The sequence below is a fragment of the Elaeis guineensis genome, chromosome 8, assembly GCF_000442705.2.
Source record: "Elaeis guineensis isolate ETL-2024a chromosome 8, EG11, whole genome shotgun sequence".
Classification (NCBI taxonomy): domain Eukaryota; kingdom Viridiplantae; phylum Streptophyta; class Magnoliopsida; order Arecales; family Arecaceae; genus Elaeis; species Elaeis guineensis.
The window spans coordinates 5,572,689-5,597,906 of NC_026000.2; the positions used below are offsets into that span (position 1 = coordinate 5,572,689).

The 25,218-nt window shown below is 38.4% G+C and overlaps 1 protein-coding gene across 8 annotated transcripts in view; it reads left to right on the forward strand.

Annotated features, from left to right (window-relative positions):
* LOC140859703 (uncharacterized) overlaps positions 1-23,390 on the forward strand; it is a 134,673-nt gene extending 111,283 nt beyond the window's left edge. For 4 of the 8 annotated variants that reach the window (XR_012143402.1, XR_012143395.1, XR_012143399.1 and 1 more), the window contains 3 exons: positions 22,414-22,512; positions 22,799-22,881; positions 23,007-23,390. The gene's annotated coding sequence lies outside the window, so the exon portion shown is untranslated. Of the gene's footprint in view, positions 1-22,413; positions 22,513-22,631; positions 22,756-22,798; positions 22,882-23,006 lie in introns of all 8 variants that reach the window. The other 4 variants (XR_012143396.1, XR_012143401.1, XR_012143397.1 and 1 more) reach the window with 3 other exon arrangements.
* Positions 23,391-25,218: the final 1,828 nt, after the last annotated feature.

Genomic DNA, 25,218 nt, shown 5'->3' on the forward strand with positions numbered 1-25,218 from the left:
GATCGATTTCTTTTTCTTTTATTTTTTTGTTCAGAATAACCACATTTATACTACCAAGCTCCGATACCAACAGGATCACCCATGGATTGTGAATTGCGGAAATAACTGAACTTTAGATCCACATAACAATTATGCCATTGCTTTCTTCTTAATCAAAATTGATGCCATCGTAGACCGTGATAATCCATCACCACCATATAGAATCAGTAAGAAAGAAGATACACGAAAAATGATCCCTGCAAATCAAGGGAAATTAATCAAACAACCAACAAGCAGGAAGAAAAACACGACCCACAAGTGAACGATTGGTTATGGAGCAGAAGGTTAATTGATTATTCTAATATTTCTGGCTCTGGTTATCAGTGTCATTAGCTCTGATGATATTTTAGGGGAAATCGTGAGTTACATCTGGTGCAACAGGACAACAATTGCAATGAAAATGAGTGCATGGTGCTGATTAGGAAAAATGGGGTATATTGCTTTTGCTATGTCATTGGTTACATGCACTGAGAGTTTTTTCATAAACAAAAAAGAAATGTACATTGTCTGTGGCAAGATATTGTGCTTGTTATATTGACTTACAGAAGCCATGCTACATCCCTCAAAAGTGAGCCATCCACATGGGCATAGAGAGGTAGGCCACAAAATTTCAGAAATTCGGACCGGACTTCTAAAACAAGAAAAGAAAAAAGACTCGAAAATTCAAAGGTTGCATCAGAATGTAATCATTTTCCACACAGTTACGCATAACCAGTTAAAAAAAGACCAGTTTATTTGAATGTATTGCATAGTATCAGCAGAACTTCTTGAGAATGTATAACAGCACATACTTTACTGCATAGAATTCTACAAGAGAAGATAAAATGATGAAACCATAAATAAATTTCAAGGATGTAAGAAAGAATAGAAAAAAGTAGATGCAAAATTGATTATTTCTGAAAATAAGCAAAAAAAAAAAAAAACACTTGGGCATTGGAAACCCGGTGAAGAAACTCTTGTGGCAGTTGTCAAGAGTTTCTATGGTCAACTGGCCCAAAAACATTGGTGCTGTAGTCCAATAAGCAGTCATGTGTTCCCCGTAGAATTTGATGCCAAGAATCCGAAATCCTTCCTCTCCTGTTACACCCCATATCTACATCAGAAAACAACTATTATTCATCACAAATTTCGGAAGATATATATATATATATATAAAGAAAAAGGAACAAGTGAAACAGACTGAGAGCTCACTTTCAACGTTACTTGTTCATCCTCGACAAGAATTTCCTTGGTAAAATATTCAACACTCATTTTAGCTTTAAATTATTGTGTGAACTTCTCGTATACCTATATTGAAAGGTGAATAATTCAGAATGGAAATAACACTGCAACCACGTACATTAAACCCAGCGTCATTTGAACATTCACATCATGAACATGTAACATTAACAAAAAGAGAGGAAACGTTACCTTTCTTAAGCTCATGCTTTCCAGAAAGGTTCAGACTGTTGATCAGAAGAATCACTGTATTTCAATTTAGTAAAGTCTTGACCAGGATAATCCATGAAATAAATTTAAAAGGTTGAAATACAATGTGGATGAAGCAATCTCAGTTGACAGTTAACCTGAGACCATCCTAAAGCATCCAGGGTCAAAAGGATGAATTATGTGGTAGCCATAAGTATGGGTTCTGAAATATTTTTTTGTGATAATTCGACCTATCTGAACATCGAGAATTATTGCTAGATGGTATCTCGATTAGTGCAGGAATTGGTTCCTGTGCTACTGGCTTAGTGTTTGAACCTATGGAGTCACGCACACAAGTCAAATAAAGTAGGAAGAAATTGACCTATGTTTATATGTCCAATCTGAAAGTACTTGACTTGATTGAACATATAAGCTAACTTGATTAAAAATTGAGTTATGGATAAAATGAGATTAAAGAGTTGACTATGTCTAGCTAGCACTACACATGGGGTTCTGGTTCAATTTCGGGGATAAACAATTTCTATCTATGATCCATGGAATATATGAAAGTTTGGATTTAAGTACTAATTAATTTTAAATTAGTTTTGAATTAATTAGACTTAAATAAGTCTAAAATTCAAGTTAGACTTGGTATAAAAGTCCTAAAGAATTTAGGATTGACAGTCTTTCAAAATTATTTTGAACCGGCTTCGAATCGGACCTATTTTGGATGAGATATGAGTATTCCTACTTGCACTAGGAATACCCACTCATGAAGCACGATCAAAAATTGGTTTGGTGCTTATTTGGGGCATCCCAAGTGGGTGTGGGAGTAGGTGCAAAGTGGATGTCATAAGTGATGGCAATTATATCTCATGTAGGAGTCCTTCTTTCATGAGTATTGGACCAATTCAAATCAAATTTGAATAAAAAGTTCTCTCATTGGGTCATGAGAATCATCTATAAATAGAGAGGGTCTCTACCTATAGATGAGAGAAGAGAATAGAATAGCAAACAAATCAAATTGAAAGAAGAGAAAAGAGAGAGAGACAGGCATGTGAAGAGAGAGGTCCTTCATCTTCTACATCTCTCTCTTTGTTGCCGCCTCCTCTCCTTGGGCATGGATCCTTCTTGAGCATCCTACCTGCTAGTGTGAGGTATCACATCATCACATCTCATCTCTCGATTGATTGTGTATGCGAAGCCAATTGGATTGGAGTTCATCCTGCTTTTCGGTGGCGTCTGATATGCATGCGAAGTAGAGGATCTGCATATCCAGGCCTCTACGAAGGTTTATATCAGATAATTTAAGATTTGATCTCTGGTTCTGCTGTGATTCAGATAAGAATTTGATCCTTAAACAAGTAGAACATTAGAAAAAATTTTAGATGCAACCTAGGCATTCTGGAGGAAAACTATTCCTTTCCCTTGAACTGGTATCAGAGCAGGCCTGAAATATATGCATGCAAAATAAATTTTTTTATGATTATTTACATGAGATATAATTAAAGTTTTTTATGTGACATTAAATCTCATTTAAATCTATTTATATAAAATTTTTGATATGATTTTGATTGGATTAGAGGTGCCTAATCAATGGTTGATTGAGGTTTTTATAAATCTATTATAACAGAATTCTGTTGTTACTGAATTTTTGATGAAAAAAATACGAAATTAAAAATCTATTTTAAATCTATTTTAATAAAATTTTAATTTTATTTATTTTCTTATGAAGTGAGAATTATTTTAATTTTAAATTGGATTTATTTCGATAGATATTTAGATCTGAATCTTATCATAATTCAGCACTGTGCGAAAACAGATTTTATCAAAAATTAATTTCTTATGCATTCATATTTGCATCTAATTATTTTTCTATTCTATATCAAATCTAAAATTGATATTTTATAATTAGTATAAGATAAATTTTAGATTTAATATGATGTATATGATACATCAAATCTAATTGGATTAGATGAAAAACATAATTGATGAGATCAAGGATATGTTTATGACATAAAATAGTTTTATCAATAATTGTATGTTGATGTAATTATATATGAAATTAGATTTTAGATCTTAATAGCCTAGTACTCAGATTGATGAGATCACCAGACCGTCCCTCTTGAAATTTTTTACTTACCTGAAGTTTTTGCAATGAATTGCATATATTAATAAGACTTTCGGTATCCAATACCCAGATAGTAGTATTACAAACAGAGAAATTGCAAGATGTTATCATATAAATACCTTGTAAAGCAACCACTTGCCTCTTTCTCTTATTCTTAGGCATGTTTGGGTCAAATGGGACAGTGGGAGGATAATTGAACTTAAGAAGTTCAAGATCTATAAACTATCCTATCTTAACCTGTGGAGTATCCATAAGTTAATCCTCAATCAGATGTGCCCAGTGATGAGGCACGACCATGATACACACTTCTTCACCGAAAGGTCAATCCGAATGCGTAATGTACCACTCAAATATGGATTTGTCATTAAAAATGACTATACCTATATATCATTATGAATAATGTTTCCTTGACCTATTCGAAAAATGTTACTAGTAGAGACTCTGACAATTGGCCTAAAATCTTGACATCCGAAATCGACTCCCTGTACATCAACTAAGTGTGGACTATGGTTGAAGCACCTATGGGTATGACCCAACAGGATGCTATCAGAGATGTAATTCTGAATTTTTTTTTATTTTGCCACACACCATCTAGAGAAGATGTCTCTGGTGGAAGGGTAAATGCATTTATGAATTTTGGTTGGAATTAAGGAGATGGCACCTCTATTTTTAATGAGATAGTCAAAATGTTTGACTTCATCAAATATAGATAAACCATGTGTGTATGCAAAAAGATAGGTGGGAGTCCCACTAACTTCTTGGTTATGTATGTAGGTGACAAATAGCTTATTGGGAAGGTAGTCCCGATATTGCACTCGATCAATACTTATCACAAAATTTTTCATGAAAAAAAAAGACTTGGGTTAAGCATCCAATTTCTTGGCATCTATAGGGATAGATGTAAATGGATAAGTAGGCTTGTCCCAATCTAGGTACATAGATTTAATATTGAAAGGGTTCAACACGAATGGGTGTAAAAGTGTTTACTTACCCATACATTCAATGTACCAAGCCTGATGTGAATTGTGCTTTATGTATAATCATTGATTTCAGGCTGATCCATGATAGGATCTTATGAAAACTGTGAAAAACATTCTCAAAGTACATGAGAAACACTAGAGGAGCAGTGAATTGAAAGAGTTTCAAACAACAAACTATGTTTGACTCAGTTAATTACTGTTAGTAAAGATTGCTTAGAAAAGTTGCCTGATGAAGGGTTCATCATTAAGTTAGATGTCGTCTCATCAAGTACCCACACACATCCTAGGCACTTTCACCTCATTTATGATTTGATCATAAAGTGAGTTAATATTAAGAACAGTATAATAGGACCAATTCACTAAAGCTTACACAGCAGCAGTGCGATCGTCACCCTGATTGCATGGACATCAGGTATAGGGGCGATTGGCTTTAGTGCAAGTTGGAGATTGAAAGAATTGTGCCTTACAAGTCAATCGCATGGAGATGCGATGGAACTTTTCTTTATTATCTTTCTGCTCATTTACATGACATTAGTTATTTTACTTATTTGAGGTATTATGTTTTATCATTTACTTTATCATTTTTATATGATTATGATAAACCCCTTAGATTAGGGTAATGATTTTAGAGCCATGATGAGATCATGTCAGTGAGACTTAAAATTTTGATAGTCCTAATCTAAAATATTTTCAATCGTTGGATCATTGAGTCGGAGATCAATGACTCCGATAAGACTGGTACATCCTATGTATGCTTGATGGAGAGGGTGGTTAATCTCACAACCACTTGTATGGTGATACTAATACAAGGATGTAGGTGCTTATTAAAGAATGAGTTCACTGAACTGATCTGTAAAAGAATATTTGATGGAGCCTTACAGCATGTCAACAGATGGTTCTTCAGTGGGAGTAGTGCATATGATCTTTTGACCTGAGATCACCATGGTACTTTGTGTGCATGGATCCATACTTTGGTTTATTCCCAAGCACACCACTTTGAGATGTATGTGGGATATTTTGAGTATGGTGAAGTATGCATGAAGATTGTAAGTGGTCAATAAAGAATCGATCACTCCTTGTAGGAGGAGAGAATATCTTATATGATCTCATAGGATGGTGACTCTGAGAGTCTCTGGCCAGAGCAGGGATGAACAGTAGAAATATTTTTTACTGGTTCATCAATCGAGTCATCATCATTAGATCGAGATATATATGGTTAGATATTTGGGTCTGACATATTTTCATATCCGTAGCCTTTTCGGGATGTTGTATGATCGAAGGATTGAATTGCACGGTAACTCACCACGGAAGGATAATTTTGATATTTCTATCAAATTTTAAATCTTTTGGATAGTCATGACATATTGCTAGATATCAATCTTGACTTATAGATTTGATAGAATTAAAAAAATTTAATTTTAAAATCAATTAGGAAGAGTCCTAGTTGATTGGGACTCTTGAGCTGACCTAATCCAATCAGATTAGGATTTCATCGAGAGTTTGGATCCACTGCTGGCTAGATTTGAAACCCAATGGATCACATACAATAAAAATTTAGTCTTGATCTAATTAATTTAAATTTATTATAAATTCAATGGGTTAATTAAATTGCTAGCACATGAATTAACCCAAGTGACCAATTGAGTTCAGTGCAAAGGTGTTTGTGCTAACCTAGTCTTGTTGTCTTGACCTAATGTGATTAGGTTTGAACCATCTAAATTTATTAGTTAGTTTTATCTGATTTTGTGGAAGTGTTCCACATAGAATCAACCTCCTCCACATCAAATCACACGCATATTAAGTGTTGGCGTCATATTTATTTTGGTAATTAAGAAGGAGAGTCCTTTTTTCTTACTCCTCTTAAAATCATTACATATTCCACACGTTCTATTAAATTTGTGCACCATTAGATGGTGCCTTGGGATGTGGGAGGTGGAAAAGGAGAGGGAGTCCTTCTCTTGGAAGGAACTCCATGCCAAAAATAAGTTGGGACGCCCCATTTATGGCATTGAATTGAAGAGTCCATTTCAACATGAACTCTTATTTCTTTCCATTAATTTCTACATGTTTGTTAATTCCATGTAACATCAAATATCTCTTGGGATTATGGGTGCAGAAGAAGAAGGAGAGTCCTTCTTTTGGAAGGAGTTTAAACACCACATTTTAATGGGACGCCACATTTTTTGATTGATGTAGAAGAGTCCTTAATTTTATGGACTCTTGAATTCTCCATGCCATTCCTCTTATCCCACGCGCCATATGATGGCATTACATTTTTTCTTGATAGAGGAAGAGTCCTTCTACCAGTAAATCACCTTTTATTCCACACCAACCCATTGTGTTCCACGTTAAAAATTGATTGGGGCATGTAAAGAATAAGGGACGCCAAGAGTTGGCATCCCATGGGATACCCCCTTATTCCCTATAAAAAGGGGGTGCTATTCCTTATTTTGTATGTCACGCCCCGAACCCAACACCCGGGTCGGATACGTGATGGCCGCACACTCCTTAGAGCAAGCCCTAAAGAATATGCAAGGCCAAAATAAATCATTACAATCTTATCAACCATAATATTTAATTTCAACAGTAATTCATAAAACTTGCATAATAACAATTAACATTCCTTCAATTCTCTGATCAGATACTATGACACTCTATTTATCCTTCTGCTCACCCGTAAATCCAAGCCATAGCCAATCTAAGTCATCCTGCAACTCTGAGAAGAAAAAGAAAGATGAAGGGGTGTGAGCTTTACAGCCCAGTAAGAATTCCCATATCACACTGATATAGTAATATAGTCTGAAAATAAGGATAAGCAATAAAATATAAAATCTCATGTTCAATGTCCAGAATAATGCAAACATTGATAAATTTTCTGTCTTGTCAAAATAGATGCATCATCATATGTTAACCGGTGAAACACTTTTGTTCAACAATTGTTTCATATCTTATCTTTCATATCTCCTTTCATAATCATATGATTTTAACATTTTCTTTCTGGCTCTGGACTATCCAAGTCTATACCTCAGTCATCATCCGGATCGAATCCACTTTAAAAAGTCTTTCAAGACTGTCCCAGGATGAGCTCCTGGCCGGCTGTCCCACGTACCAAAGCCCGTGAGAGGCTGTCCCAGGCATAAGCTCCTGGCGGGCTGTCCCAGGCATGAGCTCCTGGCCGGCTGATCCACCTGTAAGCCAGTGGGGGCTGTCCCAGGCATAAGCTCCTGGCGGGCTGTCCCAGGCATAAGCTCCTGGCCGGCTGTTCCACATGACAAGGCTAGTCCATACCATATATCTCTTTCTTTTCATTTAATCATTATGTGTTGATTTCATCAATCAATTCTGTCTTGCATTATGATCAATTCAGATATGTCATATCCATATAATCATACCATCAATCTCTGATACATATATATTGACATAACATACTCATGCTCAAAATCAAATAACAGTATCTCAGGTATAATAAATTCATCGATCTCAAATCCGATAACGCAAAACCAATAATGCAAGACCAACAGTAAAATAGCATATATAATAGTGATCATGTACAGGGATTCTTACCTTTACCGGTGACTGATCCAAACACAGAAATTAATGTTCTTCTTTGATTTATGAATTTCTCTAACAAGATATTCCACTCGATATCATATGCAGACAATCATCTCTTCATAACCCTGATCAATATAAAGATCACATATATGGAGAAAATTATCGATAATCGACCTGATAACACAAATCTAGGATCTCTCTTAGGATTAACCAAAATTAGGATTTACCTAAGTATCTGGATCCTCCACTGATCCATAAGACTTCTAGAGAGAGAAAATCCATGAAGAGAGAGAAAATTCTAGAGAGAGAAAGTAGAGAGAGAAAGTGGAGAGAGAAACTTTCGTATCCTTCCGATGAGGCACTCATGATCGAGATCATCAGAGGTCCTATCAGGGTAACTCAATATGAATCAAGTGTTACAAATTTTGAATAGGATCGAACTGGGATCAGATTTACTGCACGAATTTCGGAGCAACCTCAGATCATCTTATTTTCATCTTCAACTTTATTCTAGGATTCATGATGCAATCAGAGAGAAAGAAAAGATCCTAGAGAGACAAAATCCGTAAAGAGAGAGAAAAGTCTAGAGAGAGAATCTAGAGAGAGAAAATGTAGAGAGAGAAGGTAGAGAGAGGAGAGAGAAAAGAGAGAGAAAGAAGAGAGAAAGGAGAGAGAGGAAAATTCTCTCCTTCTTCTTCTTTTTTATTTTATTTTATTTTATTTTTATTTTTATTTTTCTCTTTCTCTTTTTCCTTTTTTTTTCCTTTTCTTTTTCTTTTTCCTTTTTCCTTTTTCTTTTCTTTTTCTTTTTCCTTTTTCTTTTCTTTTTCTTTTCTTCTTCTTCTTCCTTTCTTCTTTTCTTCCCGCGGCCTCCCTTGGCTGAAACAGGGGAGGACCGTGAGGTCCCCCCCCCCTCGGTGGCTCGGGCTCCGGCGGCTTGGCCGGAGATCCGGCAACAGGTGGAGGCGGCGGTGAGCAATGGACGGCCGGCGGCAAGGTTCGGCCGGCAAAAAATCAAAAAGAGATCGAAAAACAAGGGATTTCTTGTTCATGGATTTTCCGGTGAAGACGGTGGCCGACGGCGAGGCTTTGGGCCAGAGGAGAAAGGAAAGAGGGAGAGGAAGAAGGGGAGGGGCTTACCTCGAGCTCCGGCAGCCGAGAAGAACTCCGGCAATCTTTTTCTTTTCCATCTAAGAACCCGCGGATCCTTTTGAAAAAAAATCCCTCAATCTCTCAAAATCCCGTGATAAAACCTAAAGGAAGGGGAAAGGGGATTTTATAGAGGAGGAATCCGGTTTTTACTCGGATTCCCCACTCTTTTTCACGGTGGGAAGAAGACTCTCAACGGGAGTCTTCTTCCTCCCGATTCCTCTGTTTTTTTTTTTTTTTCTGGGTCGTTACATTCTCCCCTCCTTAAAATAATTTCGTCCTCGAAATTAGGTTATGTCGTTTGAGATATCTATTTCAAAGTATACATTCTTCATGTCATTCTCAAGCTTACAATAATGTCTTTTATTTCTCATGATCTTGTTATAACAAAAATTATTTGAAATCTCAAACTCATCCCTTCTTATTGATTTCTCAACTTTTTGAAGAACTGTAACATTTTGGACTTGTATTAATATACCACCATTACATTTCACTCGAAATTCATAATTATCTCATACTACCCCTAATAAATAAAGATCAAACATCGAGCACTCTTTACAATTATCGATTTCTTTCTTCACTTGATTTTCCAACAAATTTTATATATAGACTCTCATCTTAAGAAAAATCTCAATCTTCTATATCAGTTCAATAACAATATTAAATTTTAAAAATATGAGATCTATGTTAGGACATTCTAAGTTTGAACTAATATCAGAACTATCAAGCTGTTAATAAACTTGAGATATCTAGGATTTCTTGGCATTATCTACAATGAAGCAACCTACTAACAAAATTTATCCGACTATGATCAGAAAAAAAAATTATTCTTTATTAACAACTAATGTATTCCATAATATCTTCAGAATCAAAGAATTAATATTTCTAATCAATTTAACCCACCATGCTTTTGCTGCGCACTCTGATCTTGGTTTATCAAATTATATAATTATATCAAAGATAAAAATATCCTTATATGTTAGATCGATCCAAGATAGATCCAACCTTCAAATTTTAGATAAAACTTAGGGCAAAATTTTAAGTTTCTTCATCTTTACTACCTTTGGGTATAGCATATAAAAATTAAATCTTGATCTACTTCCTATATTTGAAATTATTGTATAAGTTTCATCACTCTTCAAGAATCCAACATATCTAGAATCAATTGGAGTTAATCTTAAATTTACCTTACAATTATCTAGATAATTTCTAAATCAATCTTTCTTTTTAAAAGAATTAATTCTAACTTGACAAATTAGAAGAACTCAAGCCAACATCTTTATAAATAGAATTAACTTGATTATTTCTTATAGAACTCTCCTCATCACAACCCTTAATATTAATCGATAAATCCATACAAAATCTTGTCCCTTGTATAAGTAATTCAAAATTTAACACTAGCAAAATGTCTTAGTTCAATTTAAAAAATATCTAAACTTTGACTTGAATAATTAATACACTTCACCATCCTCAACAAAAAAATTAATCCACAGATAATAATTCGAATTATTAAAGATTTCATCATAACCTGTATATCATACTCTGACAAAAAAAAAAAAAAAAAAAATTTTTTTTAAATTAACAACAATATCAAAATACTTTTGATCCACTTAGAAAAATAAACTTTTGACTTGAGATTCAATGCAACTTGAAAGATAAGAAATTATATTCAGAATATGATATTTTGAGTGACCAAAGACTTGTACCAAGATGTGTATCTCGTATTCTCATAATAAAATTTAAGTATATTTTTTATTTAAAATTGAGTTTCATATATGATCCTCTTATAGATTCAATGTTAAAAAAAATATTTCTCTCTCATATGATGAAATTTCTTCTTAGACCATACCCTAATTAACTTTCTTTTGATAAATCCAAAATTCATAATGCTCAGTCAATTATCATCGAAATTAGAAAAAAAATATCATGATCTTCAATCATATAAGTTTTACATTTCAAAATCATCTAGTATACTCAACATAACTTATCAATACCTCCCACTTCATTCCAAGGTCAACTCTTCTTATATTCAGGCCACCCTACTAATTGAAATCCAAGATATAACTCGTCAATTTTATTATAGATAATATATGCCACTTATGCATAAATTTCATCTTACTATCTATTGATTTGAAATCTAAATATTGAATCTTCTCTTTTATATCTATCATGTTCCTCGTGATCAAAACCTAAGTTCAGATATCACTAGAATTACAATTCTGAATAATTATAACCTTAAACTCAAATACCACTTAAATCGTATTTCCTAGTGATCATAACCTAAACTCTAATATCATTCTATCATACCTTTAATGATCAAAATCTTAAACTCCGATATTATCAATCATATTCTAGTGATTATAATCCCAAAGTTTTGATATCACTTATATGACAATCCCTAGTGACCTTAAACTTGGGTTCTAGTACTGTTCTGTCATATCCTAATCACTTGTATCATTGTCTCCGAATAAACGTAACCTAAGCTCTAAGCTCAAATGCCACTCTGTCACATCCTACTGATCTTACATAAAGTTTTAATATCACTTCATAATCTTAGGGATTTTAAACCTAAGCTCTGATATTATTCTGTCATATTCCAATCACTTATATCATAATCCCTAATGATCCTAACCTATGCTCTGATACCATTCTGTCACGCCCCGAACCCAACACCCGGGTCGGATACGTGATGGCCGCACACTCCTTAGAGCAAGCCCTAAAGAATATGCAAGGCCAAAATAAATCATTACAATCTTATCAACCATAATATTTAATTTCAACAGTAATTCATAAAACTTGCATAATAACAATTAACATTCCTTCAATTCTCTGATCAGATACTATGACACTCTATTTATCCTTCTGCTCACCCGTAAATCCAAGCCATAGCCAATCTAAGTCATCCTGCAACTCTGAGAAGAAAAAGAAAGATGAAGGGGTGTGAGCTTTACAGCCCAGTAAGAATTCCCATATCACACTGATATAGTAATATAGTCTGAAAATAAGGATAAGCAATAAAATATAAAATCTCATGTTCAATGTCCAGAATAATGCAAACATTGATAAATTTTCTGTCTTGTCAAAATAGATGCATCATCATATGTTAACCGGTGAAACACTTTTGTTCAACAATTGTTTCATATCTTATCTTTCATATCTCCTTTCATAATCATATGATTTTAACATTTTCTTTCTGGCTCTGGACTATCCAAGTCTATACCTCAGTCATCATCCGGATCGAATCCACTTTAAAAAGTCTTTCAAGACTGTCCCAGGATGAGCTCCTGGCCGGCTGTCCCACGTACCAAAGCCCGTGAGAGGCTGTCCCAGGCATAAGCTCCTGGCGGGCTGTCCCAGGCATGAGCTCCTGGCCGGCTGATCCACCTGTAAGCCAGTGGGGGCTGTCCCAGGCATAAGCTCCTGGCGGGCTGTCCCAGGCATAAGCTCCTGGCCGGCTGTTCCACATGACAAGGCTAGTCCATACCATATATCTCTTTCTTTTCATTTAATCATTATGTGTTGATTTCATCAATCAATTCTGTCTTGCATTATGATCAATTCAGATATGTCATATCCATATAATCATACCATCAATCTCTGATACATATATATTGACATAACATACTCATGCTCAAAATCAAATAACAGTATCTCAGGTATAATAAATTCATCGATCTCAAATCCGATAACGCAAAACCAATAATGCAAGACCAACAGTAAAATAGCATATATAATAGTGATCATGTACAGGGATTCTTACCTTTACCGGTGACTGATCCAAACACAGAAATTAATGTTCTTCTTTGATTTATGAATTTCTCTAACAAGATATTCCACTCGATATCATATGCAGACAATCATCTCTTCATAACCCTGATCAATATAAAGATCACATATATGGAGAAAATTATCGATAATCGACCTGATAACACAAATCTAGGATCTCTCTTAGGATTAACCAAAATTAGGATTTACCTAAGTATCTGGATCCTCCACTGATCCATAAGACTTCTAGAGAGAGAAAATCCATGAAGAGAGAGAAAATTCTAGAGAGAGAAAGTAGAGAGAGAAAGTGGAGAGAGAAACTTCGTATCCTTCCGATGAGGCACTCATGATCGAGATCATCAGAGGTCCTATCAGGGTAACTCAATATGAATCAAGTGTTACAAATTTTGAATAGGATCGAACTGGGATCAGATTTACTGCACGAATTTCGGAGCAACCTCAGATCATCTTATTTTCATCTTCAACTTTATTCTAGGATTCATGATGCAATCAGAGAGAAAGAAAAGATCCTAGAGAGACAAAATCCGTAAAGAGAGAGAAAAGTCTAGAGAGAGAATCTAGAGAGAGAAAATGTAGAGAGAGAAGGTAGAGAGAGGAGAGAGAAAAGAGAGAGAAAGAAGAGAGAAAGGAGAGAGAGGAAAATTCTCTCCTTCTTCTTCTTTTTTATTTTATTTTATTTTATTTTTATTTTTATTTTTCTCTTTCTCTTTTTCCTTTTTTTTTCCTTTTCTTTTTCTTTTTCCTTTTTCCTTTTTCTTTTCTTTTTCTTTTTCCTTTTTCTTTTCTTTTTCTTTTCTTCTTCTTCTTCCTTTCTTCTTTTCTTCCCGCGGCCTCCCTTGGCTGAAACAGGGGAGGACCGTGAGGTCCCCCCCCCTCGGTGGCTCGGGCTCCGGCGGCTTGGCCGGAGATCCGGCAACAGGTGGAGGCGGCGGTGAGCAATGGACGGCCGGCGGCAAGGTTCGGCCGGCAAAAAATCAAAAAGAGATCGAAAAACAAGGGATTTCTTGTTCATGGATTTTCCGGCGAAGACGGTGGCCGACGGCGAGGCTTTGGGCCAGAGGAGAAAGGAAAGAGGGAGAGGAAGAAGGGGAGGGGCTTACCTCGAGCTCCGGCAGCCGAGAAGAACTCCGGCAATCTTTTTCTTTTCCATCTAAGAACCCGCGGATCCTTTTGAAAAAAAATCCCTCAATCTCTCAAAATCCCGTGATAAAACCTAAAGGAAGGGGAAAGGGGATTTTATAGAGGAGGAATCCGGTTTTTACTCGGATTTCCCACTCTTTTTCACGGTGGGAAGAAGACTCTCAACGGGAGTCTTCTTCCTCCCGATTCCTCTGTTTTTTTTTTTTTTCTGGGTCGTTACATTGTACGTCCCTTTTTGGCTGGGTTTAGGTGTGAGAATGAGAGGATAAGACAAGAAAAATATCTGAAAAAAATATCAGAAAAGAGAGAGAAAAAATGAAAAGAAAGGGAGAAAGAAAAAAAAAAGTATGAGATACTTGTCCTAAAATCAAATTGTTCATGTGTTGAACATAAAATCTGATTAGAGTGTGATTTGATACTTTAGAAAAAGATTCCTAAAGTGATCCTTGTAGAGGTCATTAAGGCATACAAGCATTGGTGCATCCTGTTCTTGCGAAGGACAATCGACAGCGCACTTACGAAGAAGGCTATAGCACCATGACGAGTTGGAAAGAGCCCTGATCAGTCCTGTGTGGATCATCGTTGGAGGATTTCTGCTTTGGAGTCTCATGGAGATCTCAAAATCACCAGTTTGTGATCTTCATGGTGGTATATGACTTCTGGTCTTCTCCTCAAATGCTTGATTTTGTGGTTTGATTGTAATCATCAAGGGGTTCCTAGGATTTTTGAGTTCTGATGATTAAGTTTAATTATTAAATCTTATTTTCATTTGTTGAATGCATGTTAAAAATTTTGAAATATATATTCCACTGCATCACCGAAACCCATTAGAGGAATGATGCTGCTCAAGTCCAAGACTGGGTATAATTTTTCGATCGCATCTCGATCGTCCTCGTACCCGATGCAATATAAAGCAAATCCGCCTTCGAAGATTTCTTCTTTGAATTCTTTCAAATTTTTGAAGTTCTCGATGGCTTGGTTCAGGGCTTCCCTCGCTGACTCTACTTCAGCTCTTGCGGAGGCCAACTCAACATTGGCCAATGTCAACCTTTCCAGAGTGGCTCGATACCTTCCGCACTCCATTTCAAGTTCATCAATGCATCCATCCCTCTCGTCAGAGCCGATGGATGTAGTACTTCTTGCTTCTGATCCGAGACTCGAGGGATGAGATGTTCTGGCGAGCCGACTCAAGTTCGGCCCTAGAAGACTGTAGATCTACCTTCATTCGGGAGATCTGCTCTTAAAGGTTTTTCTCCTGTTCAGTTGTCACCTGGAGTTGTTCGAGGGCTGCGTTCTTTTCGACGATGACGGCCGTCACCTTATCCATCCACAATCAATGAAAGTCAACAATCTTCCGATAGTCGCTTTCTAAATCGTGCATGTCTTGCACCCACTGAAAACAGAAGATAAATCAAGTCAGATTAAAAAATATATATATCAGAAAACTTACCCCGAGTATCATCGGGTAAAAGGAAGAAAATATTTCAGCGATAGTCTGGTTCTTCCTATTCTCCCGATCAGTTGGGAGAAGAGCAACTTCGATGAGCCACTTGGTCAATGCTAGATTGGCCAAGGCTGACTCACTCTCAGAGATTTGAATGTCGAAAAGAGTTGGAAGGTCTGCAAACGATCCGTCATTGGCTGAAGTCGCTGGCACCTTCCCCCGATCTCCGATCGACAGCCCGTGTTTGAGAATGTTGGGAAGTCGGAGCTCGACTGCACTCGAGAATGTTCTGCTGGATGAACGGCTAGCACAAACGCAGACTGCTTGGATTCGACTGCGACTCCCGCCCTAATCCGAACCTCTGCTGATGGAGCCACTGATGGTACTCTTGCAGCTCTATCCTCTCCTGCCGTCCCATCTTCAGCAGACGGTGCCTCAAAAAGCATTGTCAGGGATGACACTGCTAAGACTGGATCAAGAATCGTCTCTAATAAAATATCAGATTCCCTCACCAGTACCGATGGAGTAGTGACCCGACCTTTCTTCGACGGTCAGGAGGGTCCAGCTTCAACTGTTGCCTTCTTCTTGACAGCATACGAGCGATTATCAGCAGCCGACACTCATGCTCTTGGCTGCATAGCTGCAATCAAAATAAAGAGATCAGTATAAAGTTCAAAAATAGATAAAAAAAATAAAGTAACCGACTATGTTATACCTAAAGAAATCATCGAACTAAGTCCGACATCGTAGAGAGCTGTCGGGCTTAGTTCGTCATCAGCTCTCATTGCGATGGAATTGCCATGTCTTTCAGTTAGAGAAAATCTTCTCGATCATTGGCCTCCACCCAATTATTCTCATTGGGGTCAGTCTTTGGATCACTCCAGCATGAAGGAAAGCTCTAGAGAGTAGAAGAAGAGACAAAGAAAAATTAGTTTTTCCATCCATGAGTGGACGATGGAAGATCGATGATAAAAAAAAGGCCTTTCCTCGGGTAGAAAAACCACCAACCCTTGACCTTCAGATGAGGACAAAGGACAAAGAAAGATCGAAAAAGAAAAGGATGAGGAACAATTGGTATAAGCTGACACAACAGAGCAAAGCTGATGATCAGTCGGATAGAATTTGGGGCCAGTTGATCAAGACAGAGGCCATAATAATCAAGAAAATTTTGGACGAACTCCGAAATCGAGAATCAAAGACCAGTACGAAGGTCCTTGACATAAATTACAACCAAATCCGAAAGAAGAGAATTCATTCGACCGTCCGAACCAGGAGCGAAAAGTTAATACTACTTCAGAATACGATACTGTTTCTAGAGCCATTCAACATTGGGCCCAGATAAAGAAGCTTCCATTTTCAGAATTGAAGGAGAGTCATCGATCGGATTCTTCGACCGCTATCCTGAGAAGAGGAAGTTTTTCTACCAGCCATGGAAAATGGAGAACTAGAAAAAGAAAACCCTAAGAAGAGAAACCCTAGAAGAAGGAAAGAAAAACTCAACCTGAGATCAAAAGTGATGCAAGAAACAAAACTCGGATCTCCTAGTACTAGGGCAACCTTCTAGTAAAACCATCTATACAACCAATGCAAAATCAAGTCTGGATGAAAGCGACTATGTATATATAAGACTCCTCAATGGTCTAGATGAAATCGATCAAATCTGGATCTCCTCAGATGTCGACACGTGGCGACATCAAAATCGATCATTGGTCAGACGGTTCGACGCACCTGCTTCTAGATCGTGCCACCTCACCATTATCCACATGAATAGCTTAGAGCCAATGATGTTGGGACACGTGGCCAAGATTTACTAGTCAGAATCAAATTGTTTGGATCTGGGCATCGAATTATCTTCCCGAAATGACAGTCCAATGATGATTTCACAGCTATCGAAATAGTAAAATAGCTGAAGATCTCTCGTATTTCAAAAAATCATTAATACCAGTAGTCAAGTCGGGGCTCGAGGCAGCACGTGATAATTTTTTTCGTCCAACGTGACAGACTACGTGATAATATATACGTCAGACCATCTTGGACTTGGGAGTGGAGGGCAACTGTTGGGACAAGTCAACCAACCTCTGACTCTGACTCTATATCGACCTTATGAATGCAATATTTTGAGTAACAATTAGTTGACCGACCGATAGTCAGCTGTTATCAACCATCAATAGACAACTTGGATAATCTCCAATCGAAAACCATCGACATATCAGAGTTACCGACTGATGCTCATTCGGAACTCCATGACTATCGACTTACTGTTATTACCGATGTATAGTCGGCTTACAAGCTGCCAGCGCAGATGACCAGAATGTGATATAGCGCTCATCTCACGATCACATAATATCAGAATGTGTGGATTCCACATATTTAACCGTTATGAATGTTTATCGATTATATGTCACAGCTGTTAATGGACATAAACAGCCCATTAATTCCATAATTATGGCCTAATAAAAAGCAGAATCACATGCTCGATGGTTACATCTGAATTATCTATAAAAAGAAAGTAAACGAACAGTATTGGTAAGATAATTCTGGGCTAACACTGCTGTTGGGTATAAAATACCCTCAGCCGAAGTTCTTGATAGGATTGATCCTCCCAGGACTCCTCCGGCTTTCGACTGCAGATGGTATCTCTCCGGACTTCTCCAATAGCCGGATTCCCACAGTGCTGACTGAATTCCCCTGATGGATGAAATCCCACTGCAGCACCCAAGCTCCTTCGACATGAGTTCCCCCAGTCATCTATTAAGCCGCCCCAAGTGCTCACTGATCTCCACCATCAGCCGACCTTCTACGGCTATCAGCTGTTCCCTGAATCCCTTCCAGACTTCTTCCAGCCAAGTTCAACTCCAATCCGAACTACCCCGGACTTCATCTACGGCTGAACTTCACCAACGGCAGATTCCTACAACTACCAGATTTCATTCGGACTCCTATGGGAGCCGGACCTCATCCCCAACTCCGGCTGCAGGAAGACTTCGTCCGGACTCCTACGAGAGCCGGACTCCGCCCATGACTTCACCTGCAGGCTTCGTCCGAACTCCTACGGGAGCCGGGCTCTATCCACGACTTCACTTACAGGTAAACTTCGTTCGGACTTCTACGGGAGCCAGACTTCACCCACAACTCTAATTGCAGGAAGACTCAGCTCGGACTCCTATGAGAGCCGGATCTCATCTCTGACTCCGGCCGCAGGAAGACTCCGTCCGGACTTCATCCCCGATCTCGACTGCCGGAAGGCTTCGCCCGGACTTCTACGGGAGCCGGGCTCCATCCTCGACTGCTGGTAAACTTCGTCCGGACTCCTAAGAGAGCCGGACTTCGCCCCTGACTTTGATTGCAGGTGGACTTCGCCCGGGCTCCTACGGGAGCAAGATCTCATCTCCGACTCCAGCTGAGGAAAGACTTCGCCCGGACTCCTACGGGAGCCGGACCTCGTCTCCGACTCCGGCTGCAGAAAGACTTCGTCCGGACTCCTATGGGAGCCAGACTCTGCCCATGACTTCACCTGCAGGCTTCGCCCGAACTCCTACGGGAGCCGGGCTCCGCCCACGACTTCACTTATTGGTAAACTTCGTTCGGACTCCTACGGGAGCCAGACTTCACCCACAACTCCAATTGCAGGAAGACTCAGCCCGGACTCCTACGGGAGTCGGATCTCATCTCCAACTCCGACCGCAGGAAGACTCCGTCCGGACTTCATCCCCGATCTCGACTGCCGGAAGGCTTCGCCCGGACTCCTACGGGAGCCGGGTTCTATCCTCGACCTCGACTACTGGTAAATTTCGTTCAGATTCCTAAGAGAGCCGGACTTCGCCCCTGACTTTGATTGCAGGTGGACTTCGCCCAGGCTCCTACGGGAGCAAGATCTCATCTCCGACTCCAGCTGAGGAAAGACTTCACCCGGACTCCTACAGGAGCTGGACCTCGTCCCCGACTCCAGCTGCAGAAAGACTTTGTCCGGACTCCTACGGGAGCCGGACTCCGCCCATGACTTCATCTGCAGGCTTCGCCCGGACTCCTACAGGAGCCGGGCTCCGCCCACGACTTCACTTACAGTTAAACTTCGTCCGGACTCCTACGGGAGCCGGACTTCACCAACAACTCCAATTGCAGGAAGACTCAGCCCGGACTCCTACGGGAGCCGGATCTCATCTCCGACTCCGGCCGCACGAAGACTCCGTCCGGACTTCGTCCCCGATCTCGACTGCTGGAAAGCTTCGCCCGGACTCCTACGGGAGCCGGGCTCCATCCTCGACCTCGATTGCTGGTAAACTTCGTCCGGACTCCTAAGAGAGCCGGACTTCGCCTCTGACTTTGATTGCAGGTGGACTTCGCCCGGGCTCCTATGGGAGCAAGATCTCGTCTCCGACTCCAGCTGAGGAAAGACTTCGCCCGGACTCCTACGGGAGCCGGACCTCGTCCCCGACTCCGGCTGCAGAACGACTTCATCCGGACTCCTACGGGAGCCGGACTCCGCCCATGACTTCACTTGCAGGCTTCGCCCAGACTCTTACGGGAGCCGGGCTCCACCCACGACTTCACTTACAGGTAAACTTCGTCCGGACTCCTACGGGAGCCAGACTTCACCCACAACTTCAATTGCAGGAAGACTCAGCCCGAACTCCTACGGGAGTCGAATCTCATCTCCGACTCCGACCGCAGGAAAACTCAACCTGAGATCAAAAGTGATGCAAGAAACAAAACTCGGAGCTCCTAGTACTAGGGCAACCTTCCAGTAAAACCTTCTGTACAACAAATGCAAAATCAAGTCTGGATGAAAGTGACTGTGTATATATAGGACTCCTCAATGGTCCAGATAAAATTGATCAAATCTGGATCTCCTCAGATGTCGACACGTGGCGACATTAAAATCGATCATTGATCGGACGGTTCGATGACCTGCTTCTAGATCGTGCCACCTCACCATTATCCACATGAATAACTTAGAGCCAATGATGTTGGGACACGTGGCCAAGATTTACTAGTCAGAATCAAATCGTCTGGATTTGGACGTCGAATTATCTTCCCGAAATGATAGTCCAATATGATTTCACAGCTATCGAAATAGCAAAATAGCTGAAGATCTCTCGTATTCCAAAAAATCATTAATACTAGCAGTCGAGTCGGGGCTCGAGGCAGCACGTGACAACTTTCTTCGTCCAACGTGACAGACTACGTGATAATATACACATCAGACCATCTTGGACTTGAAAATGGAGGGCAACTGTTGGGACAAATCAACCAACCTCTGACTCCAACTCTACATCGACCTTATGAACGCAATATTTTGAGTAACAATTAGTTGACCGACCGACAGTCAGCTGTTATCAACCATCAATAGACAACTTGGATAATCTCCAATCGAAAATCATCGGCATATCAGAGTTACCGACCGATGCCCATTCGAAACTCCATGACTACCGACTTACTGCTATTTTCGATGTATAGTCGGCTTACAAGCTGCCAGTGCAGATGATCAGAATGTGATATAACGCTCATCTCACGATCACATAATGTCGGAATGTGTGGATCTCACATATTTAACCGTTATGAATGTTTATCGACTATATATCACGGCCGTTAATGGACATAAACAGCCCATTAATTTCATGATTATGGCCTAATAAAAAGCAGAATCACATGCTCGATGGGTACAACTGAATTATCTATAAAAGAAGGTAAACGAACAGTATTGGTAAGATAATTCTGGGCTAACACTGTCATTTTAAATATTTTTTATCTGTTGTTCACCACTTTCCACTGACTTAAGCATTGGAGGGTCCCCGCCGGACATAATTCTGGTTAATGTGGACTTCATTTTGCAGATGCTCTTCACCGGTGATGGGCGCTATAGAGGATTGGCCGCAACAATATGCACTAAATATATTTTTATAGATATACATGGAGTTACTGATTGACTCAGCTATAGCAAAATTAGAATAATCAATATTCATCATTTAAGGGCATGGCCTTATTATGGTGATTCTTCCTTTTTACAAGTGCTAAAAAAAGATAGCTGGTTAGCTATCAAGGGTTCATCATGATACAGTGAAAGCCCAACTACGTTTAAAGAATTGAAGCTGCGACTATGTCTTTATTCAATTTTGTCCATCATTATTTTTCAATCAGCAGTTGAACCAGTGAAAATCATTCACCTTAATCTTCAAATTCCTCAGCTTTCCTCCATATTAAATAAATTTGATGTGTTCAAACTGGTGATGAAGTTCAAGAAGCAAGATACCTGTCTGGCCATTCCTAGTGGTTTCATTCTTTGGCAGTGCATATGCTCTTATTCCATACTTTGTTCCCTGGAAGCCACCTCCACCAGCTGTTGGAGAAGATGAAATCAGTAGATGGCCTTTAAATTTTCTAGATTCAAAGATAACTACTGGGCTAAGAAACTCCGATGCACATAAGCACAATATGCTTAGTAAATTTGTATACAATTTTTTGTGTATACGAGTGATACTATAACCTTTTTACATCAAGCACATGCATAACTCATTGATTTTAACCATCATTGAATTACAATTTGAAAAGGTTCAAGTGACAAACAAAGAATCCCAATCATTCAATATAGTTTCTGTAAAGCGTTGCCTGAAAGCTTTTGGTATTTAGAGTTTTGATCATTGATAGTTTGAAATAGTGGAAACATGCAAAATTTGTAGGTGAAACTCCAATCAAACTGATCGGATTGATGGTTTATATGCTGCCATATTTACCTGATTATTGTTTCCTCTTTCTGCTGGCTGAATAGTAACTCCATTGCAAACCAGATTTTACTTGTTGCAGACTTGGGCCTAACTATGTATGCTGGTTTAGCTAATGGTGATGTGTGGAAGGAGTTCTACCGATACTTCAGAGAAAGCAAGTATGTAAGTATCATGACATACTATTGGAAATTTCAATTAGGCGTACTCCCATGTGAAATCTCAATTTTTTTCATTCTTTAACTTGCTCGACCAGCATTTTAACCTAGTAAAGACACTGTCAGTTTTTTAACTAGTCAGCGGCTCCTGTTCAGCTGTTCTACAGAACTGCATCAAATACTTTACAAAAACTTTTTGAAGCTGGGAACTTCTTTCCGTGAAGTCAACATCAGAGTCCATTGACCTCATGTAAGAACTCTGACATTTACCTATAACATTTTCTTCATTGCAGATCCATATTACATGCATTGATTTTGCGCTATGCTCAGCCTTCTCACCTTTTTGGGTCTATAATGATATGACTGCAAGGAGATGGTAAACTGAACACTCTGCACCCATGCTTCTTTTCATAATATGCTCAGAAACTTAAATGTTTTAAAATAAAGGGAAAAATAGAATGGCTTTCTCATCAAAGAACTCACTTGTTCCCCCTGTTGCAGGACCAGTCAAAGTTCTTGGCTTTTGCCAGTGGCACTTGTTCCAATTCTGGGGCCATCCTTGTATCTTCTCTTGCGGCCACCTCTTTCAGCACTCCCTGTGAGCACCCCGTCAGTCATAATTGAGAAAGAGTGATCTGGATCCAATTTCCAGCATTTGTTTTCTGCATAAGCAATAGAGTGAACCAAGTATAGCTATAATTAGAGACTGGAAGAGAAGGTAATCCATCGTTCTAACAAAATTGTCATCATAGTATCCCAACCTCTGCTCAAAAGCCGATTTGAAGCAACCCCAACAAAATAAGGATTAATGATGTAAACTTATTATGTTTCACGAGTTTTTTTATATTCATAAATGAAAAGAAGTTAGAAGTGATGATGAGCTCACTGGACTTGGTTGACAATTAGGACTGTTGCTTGCGACTCTCTCAGCTCAAATGATATCACTGAAATCCACCATTCTATTGCAGTGCGGTGCTCTCACAAAGCTCAATGCTCTAATGCGGAAACAAATATATGAGACCCGATGGCATTCAGCGATGAATGTAGACCCGTCGGGCAGGGATAATCATTTTGAGATCTAATAATGGCTTCTTGCGACATTACTTTTGGAAAACTTTTGAACTATTCTTGTGTTATTAAGCACGTCATAAAATATATTACAATTGCATGATTTTTGTCTGGTTTATATTTTAGAGTAACAAACTCTGGTTCATAAGTTGTAGGTGCATGCACCAATTTTCAGTTCAAGGTAGAATCATGGGGCATCATTTGGAAGTTGTGAAGTTTTGAGTTAAATATTTCCACTGGCATCATTTCTGTTCTAAAAAAAAAAAATGAAAGATAGTAGCATCGGACGTTTGCGGTTTTTTTATTATTATTTTTTAAGGGAGGTGTGAGAACATGATTTTTCTCTTTTTTTTTTTTTTTTTCTTTCGTGACTACAAGGAGTAGTAATGTCATTACAGTGGAGTATAGCAGTTATAGAACAACAAAATATAGTTTCATACAAACAAAATTGCAATAGTTGACAGTAGGGTTGAAAGTGAATCGGATGTGGATTGGATACCAACATATCCATATTTATTTTGTCAAATGAATACAAATATTAATATGGATATTATTTGGATATAAAATTTATATTCATATTTGTTTTAAATATATATAGATATAATTCGAATATTGAAAGTATAGATATAGTTATAGATGTTACTACGATAATAAATTTTATAATTACAAAATCAAAGATATTACTAAATAAATAATAAATCAAGTTAATAATATATTTATATAGTTATATATTTTTTTAAAAATTAATAATTATTATGTAAAATTATATAGGATTGCATATAAATTCGGATATTCAGATATGGATCGGATAGTTGTTTATCCATATCCTTTTTTTTTTTTTCTGACGGATATGTATACAGATATGGATAGTAGTTATATATTCAAATTTTTATTCATATCTGGATTGATTTGGATATGAAAATGGATTCGAAAGAATAATATCCAAATCATTTTCACCTTTAATTGATAGAGTGATGCTGTGATGGTAATTACAACAGTAGGAAGCAACCAGAAAAGATGAACAAGATAATCCAAAGTACTGGAGCAAGCATTGAAGACATCCCTATAATTGCAGAATCCATCCAGGCATGGTATAAGAAGATGCTCCAAAGGTATAGTATAAGATGATGACAGCAGCAGAATCCCATCAGGCATGGTATAAGAAATTGACAATAAAAATCCTGAATGCGTGTCCAACAAGACATCGAGAGGTTTATATCTTGGTGAATTACAACCTGAGAATATGTGCCCATTCAGCAAAATACAAAGATCGTTAGGTCTAGCTTGTTTCACCCCATTATTCAAATGATTTGATTCACTTTAGACTTTTTTCTTAAAAATTTGTTTCAATTACATCAATATGCATGCATAAAAACCTTCAACATAGACTGACAACTCTCTATGAAGCCAGAACATTCTAAATATTTTTTTCTAGCAAATGTAAATATATATTTTTTTGAAACATGAAAATTTGATATTGGCTGGATTTGGGTGTTCACCAGCGGCCATGTTCCATCTGGTGATCCATGGAAGAGTTACAGGGTACTCGGCCAAGGGCTCCTCAAGGGAGAACAGCCGCAATGGTGATCGGAAAAACAGGGGAAGTAGACGGAGGTGTGATTTAAGGACATGGGGAAGAGACAGC